The sequence below is a fragment of the Cetorhinus maximus genome, chromosome 20, assembly GCF_964194155.1.
Source record: "Cetorhinus maximus chromosome 20, sCetMax3.hap1.1, whole genome shotgun sequence".
Lineage (NCBI taxonomy): Eukaryota > Metazoa > Chordata > Chondrichthyes > Lamniformes > Cetorhinidae > Cetorhinus > Cetorhinus maximus.
Window position 1 is genome coordinate 81584688 of NC_135898.1, and position 25723 is coordinate 81610410.

Here is a 25723-nt window from a genome sequence, read left to right on the forward strand (position 1 = left end):
CTGTATCTAACCCCGTGCTGTACCTGGCCTGGGAGTGTTTGATGGGACAATAAGACATAGGAGCAGAAGTAGGCCATTCGGCCCATCGAGTCTGCTCCGCCATTCAATGAGATCATGCCTGATCTGATAATCCTCAACTCCACTTTCCTGCCTTTTCCCCATAAACTTTGATTCCCTTATTGATTAAAAATCTGTCTATCTCAACTTTGAATATACTTAATGACCCAGCCTCTACAGCCCTCTGTGGTAAAGAATTCCACAGATTCACTACCCTCTGAGAGAAGAAATTCCTCCTCATCTCTGTCTTAAATGGGTGACCCTTCACTCTGAGATTATGCCTACTGGTTCTAGACTCTCCCACAAGGGGAAACAATCTCAGCATCCACCCTGTCAATCCCCCTAAGAACCTTATATGTTTCAATAAGGTCATCTCTCATTCTTCTAAACTCCAGTGAGTACAGGCCCAACCTACTCAACCTCTTCTCATAAGAAAATTCCTCCATATCCAGGATCAACCTAGTGAACCTCCTCTGCACTGCCTCCAAAGCCTGTACATCCTTCCTTAGGTAAGGTGACCAAAAATGTTCACAGTATCCTAGGTGTGGTCCAACTAGTGCCTTGTATGGTTTTAGCAAGACTTCCCTATTTTTATACTCCATTCCCTTTGAAATAAAGGCCAACATTCCATTTGCCTTCCCGATTACCTGTTGAACTTATATGCTAGCATTTTGGGATTCATGCACGAGGACGCCCAAATCCCTCCATGCTGCAGCTTTCTGCAGTCTTTCTCCATTTAAATAATATTCAGCTCTTCTATTCTTCCTGCCAAAGTGCATAACCTCACATTTTCCCATATTATATTCCATTGGCCAGCTTTTTGCCCACTCACTTAACCTGTCTATATCCCTCTGTAGACTCTTTGTGTCATCCTCACCATTTGCCTTCCCACCTATTTTTGTGTTATCCGCAAACTTGGCGATAGTGCATTTGCATCATGGTAGAAGGCACTAAGGGCATTCCAAAAATACAAATAATCAATGGGCAAAGTGGGGGGGGGCGGGGAGGTGGAGGAAATAAATACAATAACTATCACTAGAGAAAAAGTACTAGGGAAACTAATGGGGCTAAAGGCCGATAAGTTTACTGGACCTGATGGGTTGCATCCTAGGATATTAAAGGAAGTAGCTGCAGAGATAGTGGATGCACTAGTAGTAATCTTCCAAGAATCCTTAGATTCTGGAAAAGTCCTGGAGGTTTGGAAAACAGTGTAGAGAGAGCTTTACTCTGTATCTAACCCCGTGGTGTACCTGCTTGGGAGTGTTTGATAGGACAGTGTAGAGGGGTGAGAGGAAATATGTGAGAGTAAAAGAGTGAGAAATAGAGAGAAAGAAAGAGAGGGAGAGAAAGAGGAAGCAAATGTGTGGGACTGAGAGAAAATGTGCCATACAGCATGAGAGAGGGCGAAAACAGACAAACAGAAAAGGAGACTAATATCGAAGGGACATAAATGGGGAGTTGATATTGAGGCAGAGAAAGAGGGATACAGTAAAGAGGAGACTGGGAGTGAGAGAGGGAGTGATACAGAGAGACACAGCAAGGCATCTAGTAAAGGACAAGCAAGGGATAGTTAGAGAGGCGAGCAGAGAAAAAGGGAGAAGGGGTTGGGAGGAAGTGTTTTAAATTCTCCTCTTATGGAGTCAGGTTGGAAATCATTCAATCCTGGTGAGGACACAGAATCGGGCTTCACTGACACCAGGTAGATTTATTCCAGCTGCAGATTTTCAAAAATTGACTTGTTTCATTGCAGGCGACTGCTGCCACATTACTGAGGACGAGGAGAGGGTTAGAAATGCTGAGAGCAGCTCCCTCTATTATGTGATAATGTAATCAGTAGCCTGGGAAATAGCTGTGAGTAAAATGGTGATCTTGACATTTATATTAGTTGATATTGATGGTCTGTACTACCGTCACATTCATCCTTCCTCCCATTCTGAGAGTGACAGAGAAATCCTTGTTGGCTGCGTTGTCAGTTAGACTTCTGGAGCGCTCACACTGTGGCAGATACGTAATTGAATAATTATTCTCACCTTTACTGAGACAGGAAAGGGGTGAGGCAATTACTGGAGGGGTTACCCAAGCCAATCTCCTGACACATCACCACTGTGATCCGGGGGAAATTGGATTTTACACAGGTTTTCCATTCTTGCGAACCGTGTATAATAGAGAGACCGAGAGAGAGAAAGAGAGGGCACCGACAGACCTGGGGGAGGTGGAATAAGTGAACCAGCAACATCGAGATTCTGAGACAAAATTGGAGAGAGAGAAAGAGAGTGATTGGAGGGAGAATGAGAGATGGGAGGGGAGAGAGTGAGGGAGATAGATTGTGCCCTTTTGTTCTGGATTATCTCACTACCGGAAATAGTTTCTCTGCATTTACCCAGTAAAATCCTTTTATCACTTTAAACACCTCAGTCAGATCACACCTTAACCATCTAAACTCAAGGGAATACAAGCCCAGTCTATGCAATGTCTCCTTATAATATAACCCTTTTAACCCCAGGTCATTCTGGTGAATTTGCATTGTACCCCATTTAAGGCCAATATGTCCTTCCTGAGGTATAATGCCCAGGTCTGAACACAGTTACTCCAGATCAGGTCTGACCAGAGCTCTATACAATTAAAGCACCACCTTCTCTTTATATTTCAGAGCCTTGAGATCAAGGCCAATATTCCATTCGCCATTTTTTAAACTTTTTGTACCCGTGCACTAGCTTTTAAAAATTTCCCTATCTGATTCCCTAACAAGGCCAAGCAAAGCCCTAGGAGATGCATTAAACCCAACACATCAAGGCACAACTGATCAGCAATTTACTCGTTCTAACGGGAAGGAATCTGGGGAACTTGTCAAATTCCCTTTTGACTCCATACTCACCTACCTGACGGTCCTGGCACTTTGACCCCTGATGGCGCTGATGTACAGAACTTTGTGTGTATCATAATATATACATCATACAACTCACCTGAAATCATGTCATCTCCTGGGAAAAAAAGATAAACATCCAGCAAAATTTAGGGTAGTTTATCCCACATACTCTTGGGACCTGTCCTGTAACTTCAGAAGGCAGTTAAGAGTCAATCACATTGCTGTTGGACTGGAGTCACGTATAGGCCCAGTTTGGGTAATGACAGCAAATTTCCTTCCCTAAAAGACATTAGTGAACCAGTTGGGTTTTTGACGGTGGTTTTCGTGGTCACTTTTGCTGACATGTACTTTTCATTCCCACATTTATTTAATCTCCAAATTCTCAAACTGCCATGGTGGAATTTGTACTCACGGTCTGCAGATTCTTTGTCCAGTAACAGATGCACTGCACTACCACAGTCTGTTGACTTTTTCCTACTGCACAAGGAAAGGCCATGGCCAATGTTAGAGGATGACCTGTTATAAAAGTTCTCTTGGTAATGAACAGCTCAAAAGCGTTTGCAGGAGAAGGTGGATTTAGTTATGAGGAGAGATTGGATAGGCTGGGGTTATTTTCCCTGGAGCAGAGGAGATTGAGGGGGGACATGACTGAGGTGTATAAAATTATGAGGGGCATAGATAGGGTAGACAGGAAGGAACATTTCCCCTTGGTGGAGGGATCAATAACCAGGGGGCATAGATTTAAGGTAAGGGGCAGGAGGTTTAGAAGGGATGTGAGGAAGAATTTTTTCACCCAGAGGGTGGTGGGAATCTGGAACTCACTGCCTGAAAGGGTGGTAGAGGTAGAAACCCTCATAACATTTAAGAAGTATTTGGACGTGCACTTGCAATGCCATGGCATACAAGGCTATGGGCCTAGTGCTGGAAAATGGGATTAGAATAGTTAGGTACTTGTTTAACCGGTGCAGACTCGATGGGCCGAAGGGCCTTTTTCTGTGCTGTAGACCACTATGACTCTATGACTATGACTCTGGATTTAAACAGAAGACTAGCCCCTGCCACTGACCAAGTGTCTTGTGCTCTCCAGGAAATCTCCCAGTTTGAGCAAAGGACTATTGAGCAGCAATGACAGAACATGAGAGAGACATGATGGGAATTAATGAAGCCAATATACTCGGTCCTTTCTGAAGGGCCATTGTTCCTCTATCTTCCCTTTCCCCCCAATGCCAGGAATTGTCAGAGACAATATGAACTTGGATGTCATTCTGCAGAAGGTGAGACTGAGGATTTGTGTGGCTGAGTTTAATATATGTTCATCCTGTACTTGCCCTTATGATTGTCACTTTCTCTTCACAGGAACGGCTCAGTAAACAGAGACCCACCCCACATGGACCATGCAGAGATCAACTGAGCAATTTAAGCAAAAGTATGTGAGTGAGAGCGTGTGTGCAAGAGTGAGTGAAAGTGTGTGTGTGTGTAAAAGGGAGTGTGTTAGAGTGAGTGAAAGTATGTGAGTGAGAATGAGTGTACGAGTGAGTGTATGAATGAGTGAGTGTGCAAGAGTGAGTATGCGAGAGTGAGTGTGTGAGTGAGTGTGCGAGAGTAAATATGTGTGTAAGAGTGAGTTTGAATATGTAAGAGTGAGAGTGTGAGTGAATGTGTGAGAGGCTGTGAGTAAACTGTACTTAAAGGTCCAGCGTAATCCAAGGGTCACCTTCAAAAATCAGAGGATTATCGACAGATCAAGCATATGAAGATACAGACTCTCAGGGCACCTCCATTTTCCTGGTTTCAGGGACAGTTCCAAAATATTGGAAGAACATTGGAGTAGAGCAGCATGAGCTAATGTTAATCTCGCTGTCCCTCAGTGTGGTCTAACTCAAATCCTGCAATTCCAGGCCTGGGGCTGCCAACTGTAATTAAATGTATTCCTGGAATTTTCATCACATGACTTGCCCCATGATCCATCCATTAATCAGCCAACATATCCATCCTTGTGACGTACTGCCTTCCTACGCCAACTGGAAAGCAAATCATTATCCAATTGGACGATGCTTGACTGTCAGTCAAACAGCCTGCCCCCACCCCACCCTCCCCCCCACCCCCCCCCACCCACCCCGCCATTTTCAATATTTTTATATCTGGTGATGAGGAAAGCTCACAAAGAATGACAAAAAAAATTACATTGTTTAATATCCCAATGGTTTTTCTTCAAGATTGCAAAAAGCTGTGCATCTTGGAGATTGATCTTCAATTCCTGGAGACTCCAGGCCAATCCTGGAGGGGTGGCAACACCCAGGCCTGACTGCAACCTACTTCTATTCTGCAGTCCCAAGCCTGATTGTGGACTAACCCTGTCCCTGCTCTAGCTCTGCTAATCCAGTTTATTTTCAATACTGTACTAAAATGGAGACTTTGGCATTTATTTGAAGTTGCAAATGGGAAAATTTAGTTTGAACAGCTGGGACTGGTTGGGGGTCTGGTAGGAACTTTACCTTCATCTGTCTCCATCAGACTGCCCTTCGACCTGCTCATAAACCCCTGGCTTAAATCTAAGCTACTCCGTGTCTTTAGTGCTGAACAGACATGTTTAGTCAGTCTCCGTCAGTAGAGTGTTAATGAAATCTAGGATATCTGTGAGTCTGTCAGGCACTGGGTGGATATTTGATCCAGTCTCTACACAGTTTTTATTTTATTAAGGTATTACCAGAAGCTGTTTGCATCGGCTAGTTCCAGTCACCCAGCATGGAAGCAAGCATCCGATTGGCTCTCACAGATACGACGGGAAATAGCGAGGCCAAGTATGCATATCATGTGATCTTCGGGCATGAGCAAAGAGCCCCACAATTAGCGAAGGAATTCCCTCCCAACAGATGAACGTTCCAGCAGTTGCAAACTGCAAAGGATGTGCTGTCAATATGTCAAACACAAGGTTATCAATTACATTCGTTCTCTTTCCTCTGTTCCTTTCCTTTTCTCTATCAAACTTTTCAGTATAGTTGGGCTTCTCTTTTCTTCTCATCCTCCTTCTCTCTCTCTGTCCCTCTCTCACACACATGTTCTCTGTCACTCTTGAAGATCCTGTACCAGAGGCTCCTTCCCTCAGCGGAAGCTGTTCTTGCACAATTGGCCATTCTTGATGTAAGTGTCAGTTGTAACTATGTGGGTGGCACACTCAACCTCTAATTCAGAATGTAATGGATTCAACTACCAATCCGGGGGTGCCCATCTTTCAGATGAGATGTTAAACTGAGTCTTCTCTCTCAGAACATAAAAGATCTCTCAGAGGCTTAGAAGAAGAGCAAGGGAGTTTTCCTTGGGACCAGTATTTATTCCAAAACCAACATCATTAAACCAGATTACCTGGTTATTATATAGCTGTTTGTGGGATCTTGCTGTGTGCAAATTGGCTGTTGCGATTCCTACATTACAACAGTGACTATGCTTCACAAGTATTTTAATGGGAGTGAATCACTTTGGGACGTCTTGAGGTTGTAAAAGTTGCTAAAGAAATATAAGTTCTTTCTTTCTAATCTAGTTTTACTTGGGACATCACAGTTGAGCTCCAATACAATTATTGTTTGTCACAAAAACACTTGTGTTTTCCAGCAAGGATCAGCAGGGCCACGAGCAAATATTGTCTCTTCCCTAGCATAGAGTGGCTGGGGCCAATTGTAGCAACTCAACCAGCACCCTTGAGAGGGTTAGTTGTCAAAAACCCACTGTCTAATCCCTGACAACTCCATATCCCCGGAACCTTTCGAGATTTCTGCACTTCTTTTTAACTTTTTCCCCATAGCCTTGCAATTTTTTTCCCTTCAAGTATTTATCCAATTATCTTTTGAAAATTGTTATTGAATCTGCTTCCACTGCCCATTCAGGCAGTGCATTCCAGAGCACAGCAACTCGCTATGTAAAAAAAAAAGTCCTCATCTTAGCTCTGGTTTTGTTGTCAATTCTCCTCAAAGTGTGTCCCTCTGGTTACTGATCCTCCTGCTACTGGAAACAGTTTCTCCTTTTCATGCTATCAAAATCCTTTAAATGTGATGACAATCTGATTTAATGTAGGTTTATGTGTTTTTTTTTTAAACTGTGCTTTAAATAAATAAAATCTTTATGGAGAATATGTTCATTTCAATACAATAATAAGGGACCAATTATCTCAATTTAATTTAATATTTTTTAATACTTTAAAGAACAAAAAGTTGTTGGAATTGAGGAACTTGTCAGAACCTTGGATACAAGCCTGTGTCTGAGGAAAGTTGCTCCCTAAATGTGAATTAGTGCAAGTGTATAACCTCTCCATTCAAAAAGGGAGGGAGGCAGAAAACAGGAAATTAGAGACCAGTTAGCTTGAGATCTATAATGGGGAAGATGTTAGAGTTGGTCATTAAAGATGTTATAGCTGGGCACTTAGAAATACTCAAAGTAATCAGGAAGAATCAGCATGGTTTTGTGAAAGGGAAATCATGTTTAACTAATTTATTAGAATTCTTTGAAGGAGAAACATGTGCTGTGGATAAAGGGGAGCCTGTACTTGGATTTCCAGAAGGCATTTGATAAGGTGCCACATCAAAGGTTATTGCGGAAAATAAAAGCTCAAGCATAGCAGATTGGCTGGCTGGCAGGCAGGAAACAGAGAGTTGGCAGAATGTGACTAGTGGAGTCCGCAGAGATCTGCGCTGGGTCCCCAACATTTTACAATTTATATCAATGGCTTTAATGAGGAGAGCGAAGGCATGATAGCTAAATTTGCAGATGACACCATGATAGGTAGGAAAGTGTGTTGTGAAGAAGACATAAGAAGTTTGTAGGCAGATATAAATAGGTTGAGTGAGTGGGCACAAATCTGGCAGATGGGAGTATAACGTGGGAAAATGTGATGATATTCATTTTGGCAGGAAGAGTAATTACTTAAATGGAGAATTCTGGGGTGCAGAGGGATCCAGGTGTTCTCGTACATGAGTCATAAAAAGTTAGTATGCAGGTACAGCATATAATCAAGAAAGCTAATGGGGTGCTATCCTTTATTATGAGAGGAATCGATCATAAAAGCAAAGATATTATGCTTCAGTTATACAGGACGTTGGTGAGACCGCATCTCGAATACTTTTGGTCTCCTTATTTAAAAGGATGTAAATGCGTTGGAAGCAATTAACAGGAGGTTTACTAGGTTGTTACCTGGAATAAGCGGGTTGTCTTGAGAGGAAAGGTTGGACAGACTGGGTTGTTTCCACTGGAGTTTAGAAGAGTGAGAGGCGACTTGATTGAAGTATATAAGATCCAGAATGATCTTGACAAGGCAGGCATAGAAAGGATGTTTCCTCTTGTGGGTGAGTCCAGAACTCAGGGGCACTGTTTTAAATTTAGAGGTCACCCTTATAAGAGATGAGGGGAAATTTTTTTCTCTCAGAGGGTTGTGCAACTTTGGAACTCTCTGCCTCAGAAGACAGTGGAAGGGGGATCATTGATTATTTGTATGAATATTTTTAAGGCAGAGGTAGATAGATCCTTGTTAGGCAAGGGAATCAAAGGTTATGGGGGGTAGATGGGAATGTAGAACTTGAAACACAGATCAGCCAAGATCTTATTGAATGGAGCATGCTCGAGGGGCCAAATGGCCTATTTCTGCTCCTATTTCATATGTTCGTATATTCTTACACACTTCCACCAATAGGAGGCACTCACAATCCCACTTCTCACAATGCTTCGTTTAATGGACGAATGAGCCCAGTGACAGCCAGGGGCTTCAATCAAAGGCCTGACCCATCAGAGAGGATCATATTATTTACAGCAGTCTCATCGTCATAGCTGCCAACACTTTGAGCTTTTCCACTGTTTCGCTGTTCTACTGCCTTCTGAGACAGAAAGTTCCACTGCCTCACACTATTCCTGTCTCACATTTGCCGCTGCCTCACACTATCCCTCTGACTCACACTGTTCCACTGTTCCTCTGTTTCACACTGTTCCACTGCCTCACACTGTTCCTCTGTCTCACATTTGCCGCTGCCTCACACTATCCCTCTGACTCAAACTGTTCCACTGTTCCTCTGTTTCACACTGTTCCACTGTCTCAACTGTTCCTCTGTCTCACATTTGCCACTGTCTCACACTATTCCTCCGACTCACACTGTTCCACTTCCTCACTGTTCATCTATTTGACACTGTTCCACTCTCTCACTGTTCCTCTGCCTCACACTGTTCCACTGTCTCACACTGCCTCAGACTATTACTGACTCATACTGTTACCCTTCCTCACTGTTCCTCTATTTAACACTGTTCCACTGTCTCACTGTTCCCCTGCCTCACACTGTTCCTGTCTCACACTGTTCCAGTACCTCACTGTTCCTCTGTTTTACACTGTTCCACTGTCTCACATTTGCTGCCGCCTCACATTATTCCTCTGTCTCACACTGTCCCATTGCCTCACAGTTCATCAGTTTCAAACTGTTCCATTGTCTCACATTTGCTGCTACCTCATACTATTCCTCTGTCTCACACTGTTCCACTGCCTCACTGTTCTTCTGTTTCACACTGTTCCACTGTTGCACACTGTTCCTCTGCCTCACACTGTTCCTCTGTTTCACACTGTTCCACTGCCTCACACTGTTCCTCTGCCTCACACTGTTCCTCTGTTTCACACTGTTCCACTGTTGCACACTGTTCCTCTGCCTCACACTGTTCCTCTGTTTCACACTGTTCCTGTTTCACATTGGTTACCTTCTGTAAAATAATGTATGTAGTATTGACAAACCTTCCAACAGACACTTTTGCCTGGAGAGACCTTTGATTCCAGCACTAAACCATCTCAACTGAGGAGGCACTGGGCAATTTGTTTCATTCTGGGAGTTTCCCACTTTACGTGCCTGCTACCCAGATCTTTCTGGGTAACTCGATGGTCAATATCTTGCCAGGCACAGGCGTGGGCTTGCTCAGGGCTGAGATAGCTGATGTCAGCTGGGGAGAGTCTATAGGAATAGAAACAACATTTTAGCAACACAAAGCCACTCGTGATTTGTGTCAACACCAGTACAAAGTATTGATTGCGACCTGTGTCAGTGGTTCAGTCACACAAACACACGCGCAATCAGACTGACATAAAGGCCGGGTTTTCAAGGACCTGATCGGAATCAAAAGGAGCCGGGACCAGAGGGAAATGGCCACTGAACGTTGTGTCTCGACTCCCACTTCCATTTACACCCTCAGCTATTTTCACAGGGCAAGGGTGGGAGCGAGCGAGCGAGAAACGGACCTCGTCCACTCCTATTAAGGAGGCAATTGGTAGCGTTGTGGGTTAGGGGTCCGACTCCGGTAAGTTTTTTTTAAATTTTCATCATTGGGTTTTAAACGGGATTAGTCCCATCTTCAGATTCCAAACCCTGCCCAAAGAGTCACAACCAAACAAAATGACAAACAGACGCAGAGACACACACATACATACACACACAGCTTTCGGATTTTCTACCATCTGCATGGAGGAATGAAAAGTAGATTGGAGGCTGGAAGAGCTTAACAGGTAAGTAAAACGGTTTTGCCTCCTTTACGGTTCATCACGAAATGCTGTAGCTTGAGTTGTATCTGTGTTCAGTAAGGTGAGTTATGACAGTGCTCTGATTGAAAGTTGTATCTACCCATTAAATAACATGTTTGTTAGATTGTTACTTCTACCAACTGGCAAGCTACCAAGTAAAAAAAAATCAGCATTGTAAATGTGGAAAAGTCTTCAGATGTGTTTTTTTTAAAAGTTTATCTAATGGATAAAAGGTAGAATACGTTCCACACTATTGGATGGGTAACTTGTTTATTTACTTGGGGAGTTTTATGGGCTATTCAATGGCTTCCAACAGTTATAATAGGACTTGTGGCTTCTGTTCATAAGGAGCTAATGAGTGAGGGGGGGGGTGAGGAGGTGAGGGGGAAGGTTGTGGTGAGGTGGGTTTAGTGATCAGAATGTTCAACTGTGTATAGAGCATCAGAAGCACTGGGCCTATGTTATTTGGAAATGGAGGCAGGCCTTTTAACCTTACCACTCTGGACTTGGACTGCCTTTATTTCCGCAGTCTGTCTCCAGGCCATCTTAGGGCCTGGACCCCCAGAAAATCCCGCTTCATAGCAGTCTTAAAACACAGGATTAAGTCCAGTCTTCCAATTTCCACTTTTGGCATGAAACTCTGATCCAGAGAGCCACAAACAGACAGACAGGCGCACACACACACACACACACACACACACAGACATACATATATACACGCACATACATATATACACGCACATACATATGTACACACAATTACATACACACACACATACATATATATACACACACGTACATATATACACACACACATACATGTATACACACATACATATATACACACACATAAATATACACAGACAAATACACATATACACACACATACATACACATATATATACACACAAATACATATACACACACATACATATATACACACACACATATATACACATACATATATATACACATACATATATATACATACACACACATACATATATACATACACACATATATACGTACATATATATACACATACACACACACATACACACACAAATACACACATATATACACACATACATACACATATATGCATATATATACACATAAATACATATACACATACATACATATACACACATACATATTTACACATTCATGCATATATATATATATACACATACATACACACACACATAATATACATATATACACACACATACACATATATACATACACACATATATATATACACACATACGTATACACACATACAAACAAATACACATATATATACACACATACATACATACACATATATACACACAAATACATATACACACACATACATATATACACATACATACACACACACATATATATATATACACACACATACAGAAATACACACATATATATACATACACATATATACACACATATACACACATTCACATACATACATATATACACATACATACATATATACACATACATACATATACACACATACATATATACACACACATACATATATACACACATATATATATACACACACATACATATATACACACACATATATATACACAGATACATATATACACACACATACATACATATATACATGCATACATATACATATATACACACACATACATATATACAAACACATACATGTATACAAACACATACATATACACACACATACATACACACATATACACATGCACATATATATACACACACACTTATACATATCTACACACACACTGACACATACACACACTTATACATATATACACACACTTGTACATATACGCACACATATACATATGTACATATATACAGACATATATATACACACATACATATACACACACAAAAACACACATACATATATATATACACACACATACATATATACACACACATACATATATACACACACATACATATATACACATACATACATAGGCACACATATATACACACGCAAATATATACACACACTTATACATATATACACACACTTGTACATACACACACATATATATACACACACACTTATACGTATATATACACATACACATTTATATGTACGCACACACACTTATACATAGAAACACACACACTTATACATATGTACACACACACTTATACATATATACACACACTTATACACATATACACACACGTACACATATATACACACATACTTATACATATATACCCATGCACACACACACACGCACACTTATACATATACACACACATGTATCCATATACACACACACTTATTCATATATACGCACATAGTTATACATATGCACACATATATATACACACACATACATATACACACACACATATATACACATATATACACACACATACATATACACACTTGTACGTACACACATACATATAAAAGCACATATATACACACAGACACACATACATATATACATACACACATACATATATATACACACACATACATATAAACACACACACTTATCCATATACACACACACTTATCCATATATACACACTTATCCATATATACACACACTTATACATATATACACACACTTAAACATATATACACACATACAATTATACATATATACACACACACGTACATATATGCGCACACATAGATATATACATACACACATACATACATATATACACACATACATATATACACACATGCATATATACACACATACATATATACATACACATACATATATACACAGACACACAAATACATATATACACACATCCATATATACACACACATACAAACACACACATGTATATATATATACACACATGTATACACACACATACATATATACACACACATACACACACATATATATATATACACACATGCATATCTACACACACTGACACATGTACACACACTTATACATATATACACACGCACGCACTTGTACATATACACACACATATACATATGTACACACACATATACATATATATATACACATACACACTTATACATATATACACACTCACATGTATACACATATACACACACGCTTATACATATATACACACACTCACACATATACATGCACACACACACTTATACATATACACATTTATACATATACACACACATATATATACACACACATACATATATACACACACTTATCTATATATACACACACACACTTATACATATATACACACGCACACTTATATACAGACACACATACATATATACAGAGACACACATATATATACACATGCATGTGTATATATACATATACATGTGTATATATACACACACATATATATATATACACACATATACACACACACATATATACACACGCACTTATACATATATACACACACACACAACCATATATGCACACACTTATCCATATGTACACACAAACACTTATACATACACATACACATACATATATATATATATATACACTTAAACATATATATATACACATACACTTATGCATATATACACACACATGTATACATATATATATACACACATACATATAAAGACACACACTTATACATATATATACACACATGTGTATATATATACACACACACATACATATACATATACACAGGCGCACACAGACACACATGCACATACATAAATACACACACACACACTCACTTATACATATATACACACACACGCTTATACATACATACACACACACACACTCTTATACATATATACACGCACACATATATATATACAGACGCGCACACACACTTATACATATATACACACACTTATACATATATTCAGATACACACAGATACATAAATACACACACACTTATACACATATACACACACACTTACATATATATACATACACATGCACTTATACATATATGCACACACACATACATATATACACACACTTATGCGTATATAAAGCCACACACACATGTACATACATACACACTTATACGTACATACACACACTTATACATATATACACACACACTTATACATATATATATATATATACACACACACTTACTTATATATACACATACACACAAGTATGAACAGAAGTACTTATACATATATATATATATACACACACACACACTTATATATACACATACACACACATATATATATACACAGACACACACATATACATATATACACACATACATATACACACACACTTATACATATAAACACACACACTTATACATATATACGCACACGTGTATATATATACACACACATACATATACATAGGTGCACACACTCACTTATACATATACACACACACACACTTATACATACATACACACACTCTCATACATACATATATATACACACACATACATATATATATATACACAGACACACACGCACACTTATACATATATATACACACTTATACATATATACACAGACACACACATACATAAATACACAGACACACTTATACATATATGCACACACACTTACACATATATACATACACACGCACTTATACATATATGCACACACACATACATATATACACTTATACGTATATAAAGCCACACACACACACGTACATACATACACACTTATACGTACATACACACACACTTATACATATATATATATACACACACACTTACTTATATATACACATACACACAAGTATGAACAGAAGTAGGCTATTTGACCCCTCAAGCCTGTTCCATCATTCAATAAGATCATGGCTGATCAGCTTGTGTTTCAAGCTCTACATTCCCATCCTCCTCAGATAACCTTTGATTCCCTTGCCTAACAAGAATCTCATCTACCTCTGCCTTAAAAATATTCAGTGATCCCGCCTCCACCGCCTTATGAGCAGAGAGCTCCAGCTCTCTGAGAGAAAACAATTCTCAGCTCTGCCCTAAAAGGGTGACCTCTAATTTTAAAACAGTGCCCCCTGGTTCTGGACTCACCCAAACATCCTTTCCATGTCCACCTTATCAAAATCATTCAGGATCTTATATACTTCAACCTTAGTCTTGCAGTGATGTAATTCAATCCCGTACCTTGCTTTGAAACAGAGCGGAGCAGAACAAGAAGCTCCGGCGTGCCCCTGATACACAAATACACCTTAACAGGCATGACAGCCTTTTCCTCATAACCCATCACTGATTTTAATAGAGATGTATGCAGATTTATTGCAGTAATTTCTAAGATGTATTCCCTCTCCTTCTGGTTGCTGTAAGTTACAGTCTTACTTTCAGATCAGTGACATTGTGCAAAGAGATTAATCTCTGGTCTCTAGCAATGTAAATTGGGTTATTTTTTTTCCCTGTCTTTCCCTTCTGCTCCTCTCCTCCTGGAGGTGTTAGCAGTTCTGAGAACACTGCATTATTATCCTCATCCAACTCCCATGCTTCATCTGTGAGTCTAGAGAGTTTGTTCAGCATCTGTGGATTCATAAAGAGTTAAACCCAATCCTGTCCTCACCAACACCAATACACATACAAGGTTTCCCAGGGAAGTAGAAAGAAACAAGCAAACCAATGCTCAGTTTGGGTTCTACCAGGACTAAACTTCTGACCACATTATAGCTTTGGACAAATACGGACAAAATATCTGAACTCCAGAGCTGAGCTGAGAGTGACTGCCTTTGGCATCAAGGCAGCATTTGTCTGAGTGTGGTATCAAGGAGCCAAGCAAAACTGAAGTCAATGAGAATCAGGATGAAAACTTTCCATTGGTTGGAGTCATACCCAGCACAAAGGGAGATGGTTGTGGTTGTTGAAGGTCAATTGCCTCAGTTCCAGGACATTGCTGCAGGAGTTCCTCAGGGTAATGTCCCAGGCCCAAACATCTTCAGCTGCTTCATCAATCACCTTCCTTCAGTCATAAGGTCAGAAGTGGGGATGTTCGTTGGTGATTGCACAATGTTCAGTACCATTTGTGACGACTCCGATACTGAAGCAGTCCACGTCCGTATGCAGCAGGACCTAAACAATATTCAGGCTTGGGCTGATATGTAATGAGTAATGTTCATGCCACACAAGTGCCAGGCAATAGCCATTGCCAACAGACAGTGTGTAGCCAAGTCCCCTTAATATTCAACGAGGTTACCATCACTGAATCTCCCATTATCAACATCCTTGGGTTACTATTGACCAGGAACTTAGCTTCAAGAGTAGGTCAGAGGCTGGGAATTCTGCAGTGAGTAACTCACCTGCTGACTTCCCAAAGCTGGTCCACCATCTGGAATGTGATGGAATACTCTCCATTTGTCCGGATGAATGCAGCTCCAACATTAACATGTAGCAATCATACTGCACAGTGCAACAAATGGGCAGTGCACAGCAAAAGGAAATTAGAGAGAACATTGGTCAGGACACTGGGAGAATACCCTGTTGTTCTTTGAATTCTATCATGTGATTTCAACACTTGGGAGGACAGATTGACTCTCCTTTCAGTTTTGATATCTCGAACATGACAGTATCTTTGACACGGTTCACTATGCTATTTTCCTCTAACACTTCTCCACTGTCCTCCAGCTGGGTGGGACTGCACTTGCCTGGTTCCATTCTTATCTAGTTAATCGTGGCCAGAGAATCAGTTTCAGTGGGCAGAATTTTGCCCTCGGATGGCGTGCGGGCCCCACCGGCTCAGCGGCGGGCATACAACCGACCCCCGCCACCGAAACGGGGCCCGCCGCCATTTTGAGTGGGCGGGCCAATTAAGGCCCGCCCAGCAGGCTGCCAGACAGGAAGCTATGTGCTTCCTGTTCCAGGGGGAGGAGGGATTCCCCCTTTGTCAAAGTGTGCTCTTTCGCACATGCACGCGAAAGAGCGCACTGCTCCCTGACACAAAGTCCTGTCTCAGGGAGATTCGTGACAGGTAAGTAAAGTCTAAAAATAGATAAATATTGAAATTATTAACGACAATGTCACACAAGATGGGACATGTTAATAATAAACACATAAAATTTATTAAATGTTTAAAAAACGGACATGAAACTTCATCCCGCCAGTGGATGAAGTTTCATGAATAATCAGAAGCCCGCTGGGGCTCCTGGCCTGCCCGCCAGCCTTAAGCTTGGACGGGCAGGTCTTTAATTATCTTAATGAGCCTCAATTGGCCATTGACAGGTTGGCGGGCGCACAGCTGATTTCGCTGTCCGCCTGCCTTCCTAAAAATTTAAAGGGGCTGGGATGACGTCGGGTATTCCTCCCGATATCATCCCGCGTCATTTTCCCCTCGGCGACCGGGCCCCGCCCCCAAATCGCAGGGGAAATTCCTGCCCGGTGGCTTTTCTTCCCACTCCCTCACTGTGACCTCTAGTGTCCCCCTCCTATTTCTCATCTACATCCCTTGGCGACACCATCCAAAAACATATTGTCAGCTGAGAACAACCAGCTCTGCCTCACCACCATATTTCTCGACCTCTTCACTGCCTCTGATTGGTCAAATTACTTGTTCAACTTCCTGTATTGGATGAGCAAAAGCATCCACCAAATAAATTTGTCACCTGTCCTAATACCTCCTCAAGCAACTCTGGCTCACATTTCGTTTGCTGATTGCTCCTCTGAACTGCCTTGGGATGTTTCATTAAAATTCCAGGACTTTAATCCAGTGATGATATCGTAGCTTTTTTCATTCATTCATGGGATGTGGTCATCACTAGCTAAGCCAGCATTTATTGCCCATCCCCAAATGCCCTTGTTCAGGGGGCATTTAAGAGTCAACCTGCTGGCCAGAGAAGGATAGCAAATTTCCTTCCCGAAAGGGCACCAGTGAACCAGATGGGTTTTTAACAATAATCAACAATGGTTTCATGGTCATCATTAGACCTTTATTGAATTCAAATTCCACCATCTGCCGTGGGATTCAAACCCGGGTTCCCAGAGCATTACCCTGGGTCTTGGGAATATTAGTCTAATGACAATGCCACTACGTCATTGCCTCCCCTGCTGATACTACACTTGGGTGTCCACCCACAAGTACAATTCCTGGTTTGCATCTTGACCTACACTGTTTAGGCTTGGAGAGCAGCATGATATTAGTTGAACAAAACTGACATGTGATAGAGTTCAAGACAGGGACCTTGGTTGATTTTTCCCATCCTTAGGTGGGAGAAAAGTGCCCAGGATGTGAGTACTGATCTTGCAAAGTTCTTGAAACCTATGCATCAGTCAAATGCTCAAAAGTGCACACCACAATAATATACACTGAGGCGTCTTTTCTTTATAATGCGGACAGGAACTGCTGTTCTTTATACTATACACAGAGTCTGCTATTCTCTAACATACACAGTGGCTGTTATTGCATGTAATATACAGAGGGACTGTTATCCTCTATAAAATACATAAGGATTGCTATTTTCCATAATATACATAGGGACTGCTATTCTCCATAATATACAGAGGGACTGCTATCCTCTATAATATACACAGGAGTTGCTATTATCTATAATATACATAGTGACTGCCATTCTCCATAATAAACAGAGGGATTGCTATTCTCTATAATATACACATGAGTTGCTATTATCTGTAATATACATAGGGACTGCTATTCTCCATAATATACAGAGGGACTGCTATTCTTTATAATATACCCAGACTGCTATTCAGTATATTACACTCAGGGATTGCTATTCGCTATAATATAGACAGCAACTGCTATTCTCTATGATATCAATAGGGGCTTCTCTTCTCTGTAATATACACAGAGGCTGTTATTCTCCATAATATACACAGAGGCTGTTATTCTCCGTAATATACACAGGGGCTGTTATTCTCTGTAATGTACACAGGGGCTGTTATTCTCTATAATATCAACAAAGGTTGCTATTCTCTGTAATATACACAGAGGCTGTTATTCTTTGTAATATACACAGGGGCTGCTATTCTCTATGACATCAATAGGGGCTCCCCTTCTCTGTATTATACACAGAGGCTGTTAGTCCCTGGGCATCTGCAAAACAGATGGCCAGGAATTGAAAATTCGAGCTTGGAGCTCAGCTGGCCCATTGGTGCCCGAGGACTATCTGTTGCCCAATTGAAGCCTGTAAATGGGTGCCTGAAACTGGTGCATGGCACCATTACTTTGCCACCTTGGTCCTGTCACTGGTTATAGGACACCTGATGCTAAATCCATGTCCAAATGGCAGAGCTTGCACAGCTAAAGCTCCGCCTAGTTGCACTGGGTCTTCAGCAGCACAACCAGAATTCCTTAAAGGAACCATAATGAAGCCCCCTAAAACATCCTCCTTATCTAAAGTACTAACGCTGGCTGCTACCAGCCTAGGCTCACCCCAACACGTTCCTGCTCCACCCTCACCACCTACCTGGGGACTGGGGAGACAGCCAGAATTCCTCAAGACCCTCTTGGTGCCTGCACCATATCCAAAAGCTCAATGAGGCCTGGTAGAGAATTCAGCCTAGGCCTCATTCCAGCAATTGCTCCAATGATTTCATGCCTGATTCTCCAGAAGAACACCTGTGCCTCGCTGCTAATTTCCCTCACAAATTACCAAAATAATTAAGCTATTACACTGGGCTGCCTTAGCCCTCTCTCCACAAACTGTGAGCGGAGCTGAGTGAGATCAAAGATCTATCTGTAACCAGGGGGAAGAGAAGGCTGAAAGTCAGGCCTATGAGCTCCCAATCCATGACCTGCAGCCTCTTCAGAGGGCTCTGGCCAATTTGCAAAGGCCTGCGAGTGGGAGGGCGACCTGTGGCTCAGAGTTTTCAGAGGCCTCGTCACAGTGAAAAGCGTGACAGAGCAATTAGAGCCGGCAACTGGACACTAGGTTTGATCGACCGCCTCATGCAGGCTCCTGTTTCCCGGCTTGTGAAGGGGCTTTTAATTTGATTTTTGCTTGTCTCTGATATTCCGACTCGCCAGAATGTCACGACTTTCTGTAATTATTCCTTAATGGACTGCTGCAGTCTAGACTGATGGAAGTATTATGTCAGTTCTTTCCTGGGGTGCGGCAGGGGTGGGGAGGGTGTTCACAGTTTATCCCTCACCCCCAGCTCCATACACATAGATTCACTCACCAATTCGACCTCAACAAGGTTGTTTCCCAGAACCCTGTAATGACTGGTCTTTCCAAGGTGTTCCTGGGGTTCTCCTCTCATCTCGCTCCCATCTGTGTGAAGTGATCCTCTGGAACTGCACTCCAGCCGACAGCTGAATGTGTCTCAGCGCTCACAGTTCGATACTTTCTCAGGTCAGCTGATCGCAGCACAGGCGGCTGTGGTGGGTGAGAGGAGGGACTTTACATTTTGGTCTCAGGGTCTCTGGGTTGGGAGGTGGCCATTCATCCCATTGAGACTGTTCCATCATTCTACCGCCATCCTACTAGATCATGGTCGATCTGTATCTCAACTCCATTTACCCTCCTTTGCGCCAAATTCCTGACTCTACGCTATGCTAACAAAAATTTCAGTTTTCAAATTTTGAATTGACCCCCCCCCCCCCCCCCCCGCCCCCCACTCCCCAGCCACTCCCACCAGCCTCAAAAGCTTTTTCAGGGAGAGAATCCAGATTTCAACTGATCTTTGTGTGAAGAAGTGATTCCTGACCTCATCCTGAATGACCTAGCTTTAATTTTAAGATTACATCCTCTTGCTCTGGGTTCCCCAGCCAGAGGAAATAAATTCCCTATATCATAGGATTACATAGGATATATGGCACAGGAACAGGCCTTTCAGCCCAACCGGTCCGTGCTGGTATACATGCTCCACTCGAGCCTCCTCCTATCTTTTCTCATCGAAATATGCCATTGTAATCCTCTATTTCCTTCTCCCTCATATATTTGTCTAGTTTCCCCGGAAATGCATCTAAACTATTCACTTCAGAAAGTGTAAGGAACTAAAGGAATTTTGGATCAGGATTATTGATCTGGAAGCCGAATTGCAGACACTGCGCAACCTAAGGGAGGAGAGAAATACCTGAACACTTTGTTCCAGAAGATGGTCACGCCTCTTAGAATAAGGTCATCTGTTTTGGTCAGCATTGAGGGACAGGAAGATGTGACCATAGGTGAGGCAGGTAATGGGGCCGAGCAGACAGTAGTGGAGGAGCCTCAGACTTTGCAATTCTCAAACAGGTTTGAGGTGCTCACAACCTGTGTGGATGAAAGCGAGGTCTGCAAGGTGGATGAGCAGGCTGGCCATGGCGCCATGGTACAGTTCAAGCATGGGAGCAAACAGGAATGTGGTGGTAATAAGGGACAGTATAGTGAGGGGGATTGACACTGTTCTCTGCAGCAAAGAGCGAGAGTCCAGAAGGCTGTGTTGCCTGCCCGGTGCCAGGGTTCGGGACATCTGCTCAGGGAGAGGAACTTGCAGTGGGAGAGGGGGGAGATCCAGGTGTCATGGTCCATGTAGGTACCAATGACGTAGGCAGGGCAAGGAAGGAGATTTTGTATAGTCAGCATGAGAAGCTAGGTACCAAATTAAGAAGCAGAACCTCAAAGATAATAATCTCTGGATTATCACCTGAACCACATGCAAATTGGCATAGGGCAAATGAGATTAGAGAGATGAATGTGAGGCTCAAAGACTGATGTGGGAGAAGTGGATTCCGGTTCGTGGGGCACAGGCACCAATATTGGGGAAAGTGGGGGCTGTACTCTTGGGATGGTCTACACCTGAACCGTACTGAGACGTGTGTTCTTGCAAATTGCATAACCAGGGAAATAGAGAGGACTTTAAGCTAAACAAGGGGGTGTGGGAGATCAAGCTTGGGTAGATGTGGCAAATCAAGGGGTAGATTCTAGGCGGGAGACCATAATAGAAATATGGCAAATGAGAGTCATAAGGGACAGTGAGATAAAACCTAAGAATACACCAATAGTCAAAACTAGATATTATAAAAATAACAAAAGGATAAAACTAAAGGCTCTGTATCTGAATTCGCATGGCATTCATAACAATTCATTCATAACAAGCACTTAGAAAGGAAAATAATAAGTAAAGTGAGTATTGGTCTTCTAGGGAGTGATCTGATCGTCATGACGGAGATGTGGTTGCAGGATGACAAAGGTTTGGTCCTGAATATTGAGGGGTACATGATATTCAAGAAGAATAGGAAGCTGAGCAAAGATGGAGGGGTAGCACTGCTGATCAAGGATGGCATTGGTCCAATAGATAGAGATGACCTTGATTCAGGAGATCAGGATATAGAATCGGTTTTGGTGGAAATGAGGATTAGTAGGGAAAAGAAGTCACTAGTGTGAGTAGTCTACAGGCCCCCTAACATTAACCACAATGTAGGACAAAGTTTACAAGAATAAATATTGGGTGCTTGTTATAAAGGGACAGCAATAATCATGGGTGATTTTAAGCTACATATAAACTGGAAAAATCAGATTGGCAGTAGTAGCCTGGATGAGGAGTTCATAGAATGCTTTGGAGATAGTTTTTTTGTAGCTGCACGTTCTAGAACCAACCAGAGAGCAGGTTATATTAGACTTGGCATTGTGTAATGTGACAGGATGAATTAATGATCTCAGAGGAATGGCACCCCTAGGTAGCAGCGACCAAAATATGATTGAATTTTACATCCAGTTTGAAAGGGAGAACAGTGGGTCAAAGACTAGTATTTTAAACTTAAATAAGGGCAACTATGTGGGAATGAAAGCTGAGCTAGGTGAAGTGAACTTGGATACTAGGCTAGGTGATAGATCAATAGAGAAACAGTGGCAGACATTTAAGGGAATATTTCAGAATAAGTATATTCCTACTATAAATAAAAATTCTAAGGGGTGGACCTACCATCCGTGGTTAATTAAAGAAGTTAAGGAAAACATCAAGCTTAAGGCAAAAACATATAACTGTGCAAAGATGAGTGGTAGGTTAGATAATTGGTCAGAATTTAAAGAACGGCAGAGAATGATGAAGAGGTTAATCAGGAGAAAGAAATTAGGAGCGTGGGAGGAAGTTAGCTAGAAATGTAAAAATGGATAGCAAGAGTTTCTACAGGTATTTAAAAAGGAAAAGAGTGAGTAAAGTGAATGTTGGTCCTCTGGAGAGTGGCAGTGGGGAGTTAATAGTCGATAAAAAGGAAATGGCGGATGAAATGAACAAATATTTTGCTTCTATCTTCACTATAGAGGATACGAAAAACATTCTAGTAATAGCTGTAAATCAGGAGGTGGAAGGGAGAGGGGAACTTGGTGAAATTACAATCACTAGGGAAGTGGTACTGAGCAAACTGATGGAGCTGCGGGCTGACAAGTCTCCGGGTCCAGATTGACTTCATCCTGGGGTCTTAAAAGAGGTGGCAAATGAGGTAGTAGATGCGTTGGTGTTAATTTTCCAAAATTCGCTAGATTCCGGAAAGGTTCCATCAGACTGGAAAGTAGCAAATATAACCCCTCTATTCAAGAAGGGAGGGAGGCAGAAAACAGGAAACTATAGGCCAGTTAGCTTAATGTCTGTCGTGGGGAAGCTGTTAGAATCGATCATTAAGGAGGTTATAGCTGGGCAGTTAGAGAAACTCAAGATAATCGGGAAGAGTCAACATAGTTTTGTGAAAGGGAAATCATGTTTAACCAATTTATTGGATAGTCATTTGGAAGTACAGAACTTGAATATTGCTGAAAAAATATGTCTAAGATTTTCATCTTGCACTCATCAGGACACTCACAAGAAAGCAATATAAGGGGAAGACAACAATTTATACTGTGGCTGGGAGCCATTCTAAACTCCATTGATTTTGGCGGAATCGTAAAATCCAGCCGGCGTAAAATTCCACCCTGTATGTGAAAAGAGTGCTGATTGTTTGGCGTTGCCATGGAGAATGCACCACTGATGGTGACTGACAGTCAACTGCCAAGCATTGTTTCAAATTTAAAGCAGGCAGCTTGACCCTGATTGGTCAAGGCATTGCCCTGAGGAATGAGTCAGTGAATGGCTGTCCCTTATTTTGTTTAGCTGAAACAGACACAATGTGTGTACATGTTCTTTCTGTCTGCAAAGAACAGGGTCCTGTGTATTAATGTATCTAGCTTCCAGTACACGCAAATGTACCACATTGCAAGCCTGACTGACAATCTTAAATTGGTTGTCAGTGTAATTCTTAGCACATTAAGGTTAAGTGACAGCTATTCACTAACTCACTTCTCAGGGCAATTCCTTAACCAATCAGGGTCAAGCTGCCTGCTTTAAATTTCAAACAATGCTCATGGTGTAGGGGGTAACATATTGGAATGGATAGAAGATTGGCTAGCTAGCAGAAAACATTGACTCCAGACCCAATGAAGTCTCATGGCATCATGTCAAACATGGGCAAGTAAACCTCCTGCTGATTACCATGTACTGTCCCCTCTCAGCTGATGAATCAGTGCTCCTCCATGTTGAACACTACTTGGAGGAAGCACTGGGGATGGCAAGGGAACAAAATGTACTCTGGGTGGAGGACATCAATGTCCATCACCAGGAGTGGCTCGGTAGCATCACTACTGACCGAGCTGGCTGAGTCCTAAAGGACATAGCTGCTAGACTGGGTCTGCGGCATTGGTGAGGGAACCAACATGAGGGAAAAACATACTTAATCTCATCCTCACCATCTACCAGTTGCAGCTGCTTCTGTCCATGACAGTATCGGTAGGAGTGACCACTACACAGTTCTTGTGGAAACAAGGTCCCGTCTTCACATTGAGAATACCCTCCGTCATGCTGTGTGGTGCTACCACCATGTTAAATGTGATAGATTTCAAACAAATCTAGTAACTCAAAACTGAGCATCCATGAGGTGCTGTGGGCCATCAGCAACAACAGGATTATATTCAACAACAATCTGTAACCTCATGGCCCAGCATATCCCCTATTCGACCATTACCATCAAGCTGGGGGATCGATCCTAGTTCAATGAAGAGTGCAGGAAGGCATGTCAGGAGCAGCACTAGGCATACCTAAAAATGAGATGTCAACCTGGTGAACCTATAACACAGGACTACTTGCATGCCAAACAGTGGAAGCAGCATGTGATGGACATAGATAAGCGATCCCACAATCAATGGATCAGATCTAAACTCTGCAGTCCTGCCACATCCAGTCATGAATGGTGGTGGACAATCAAACAATAACTGGAGGAGGAGGCTCCACAAATATCCCCATCCTCAATGATGGGGGAGCCCAGCACATCAGTGCAAAATATAAGGCTGAAGCATTTGTAACAATCTTCAGCCAGAAGTGCTGAGTGGATGATCCATCTCGGCCTCCTCCGGAGGTCCCCAGCAT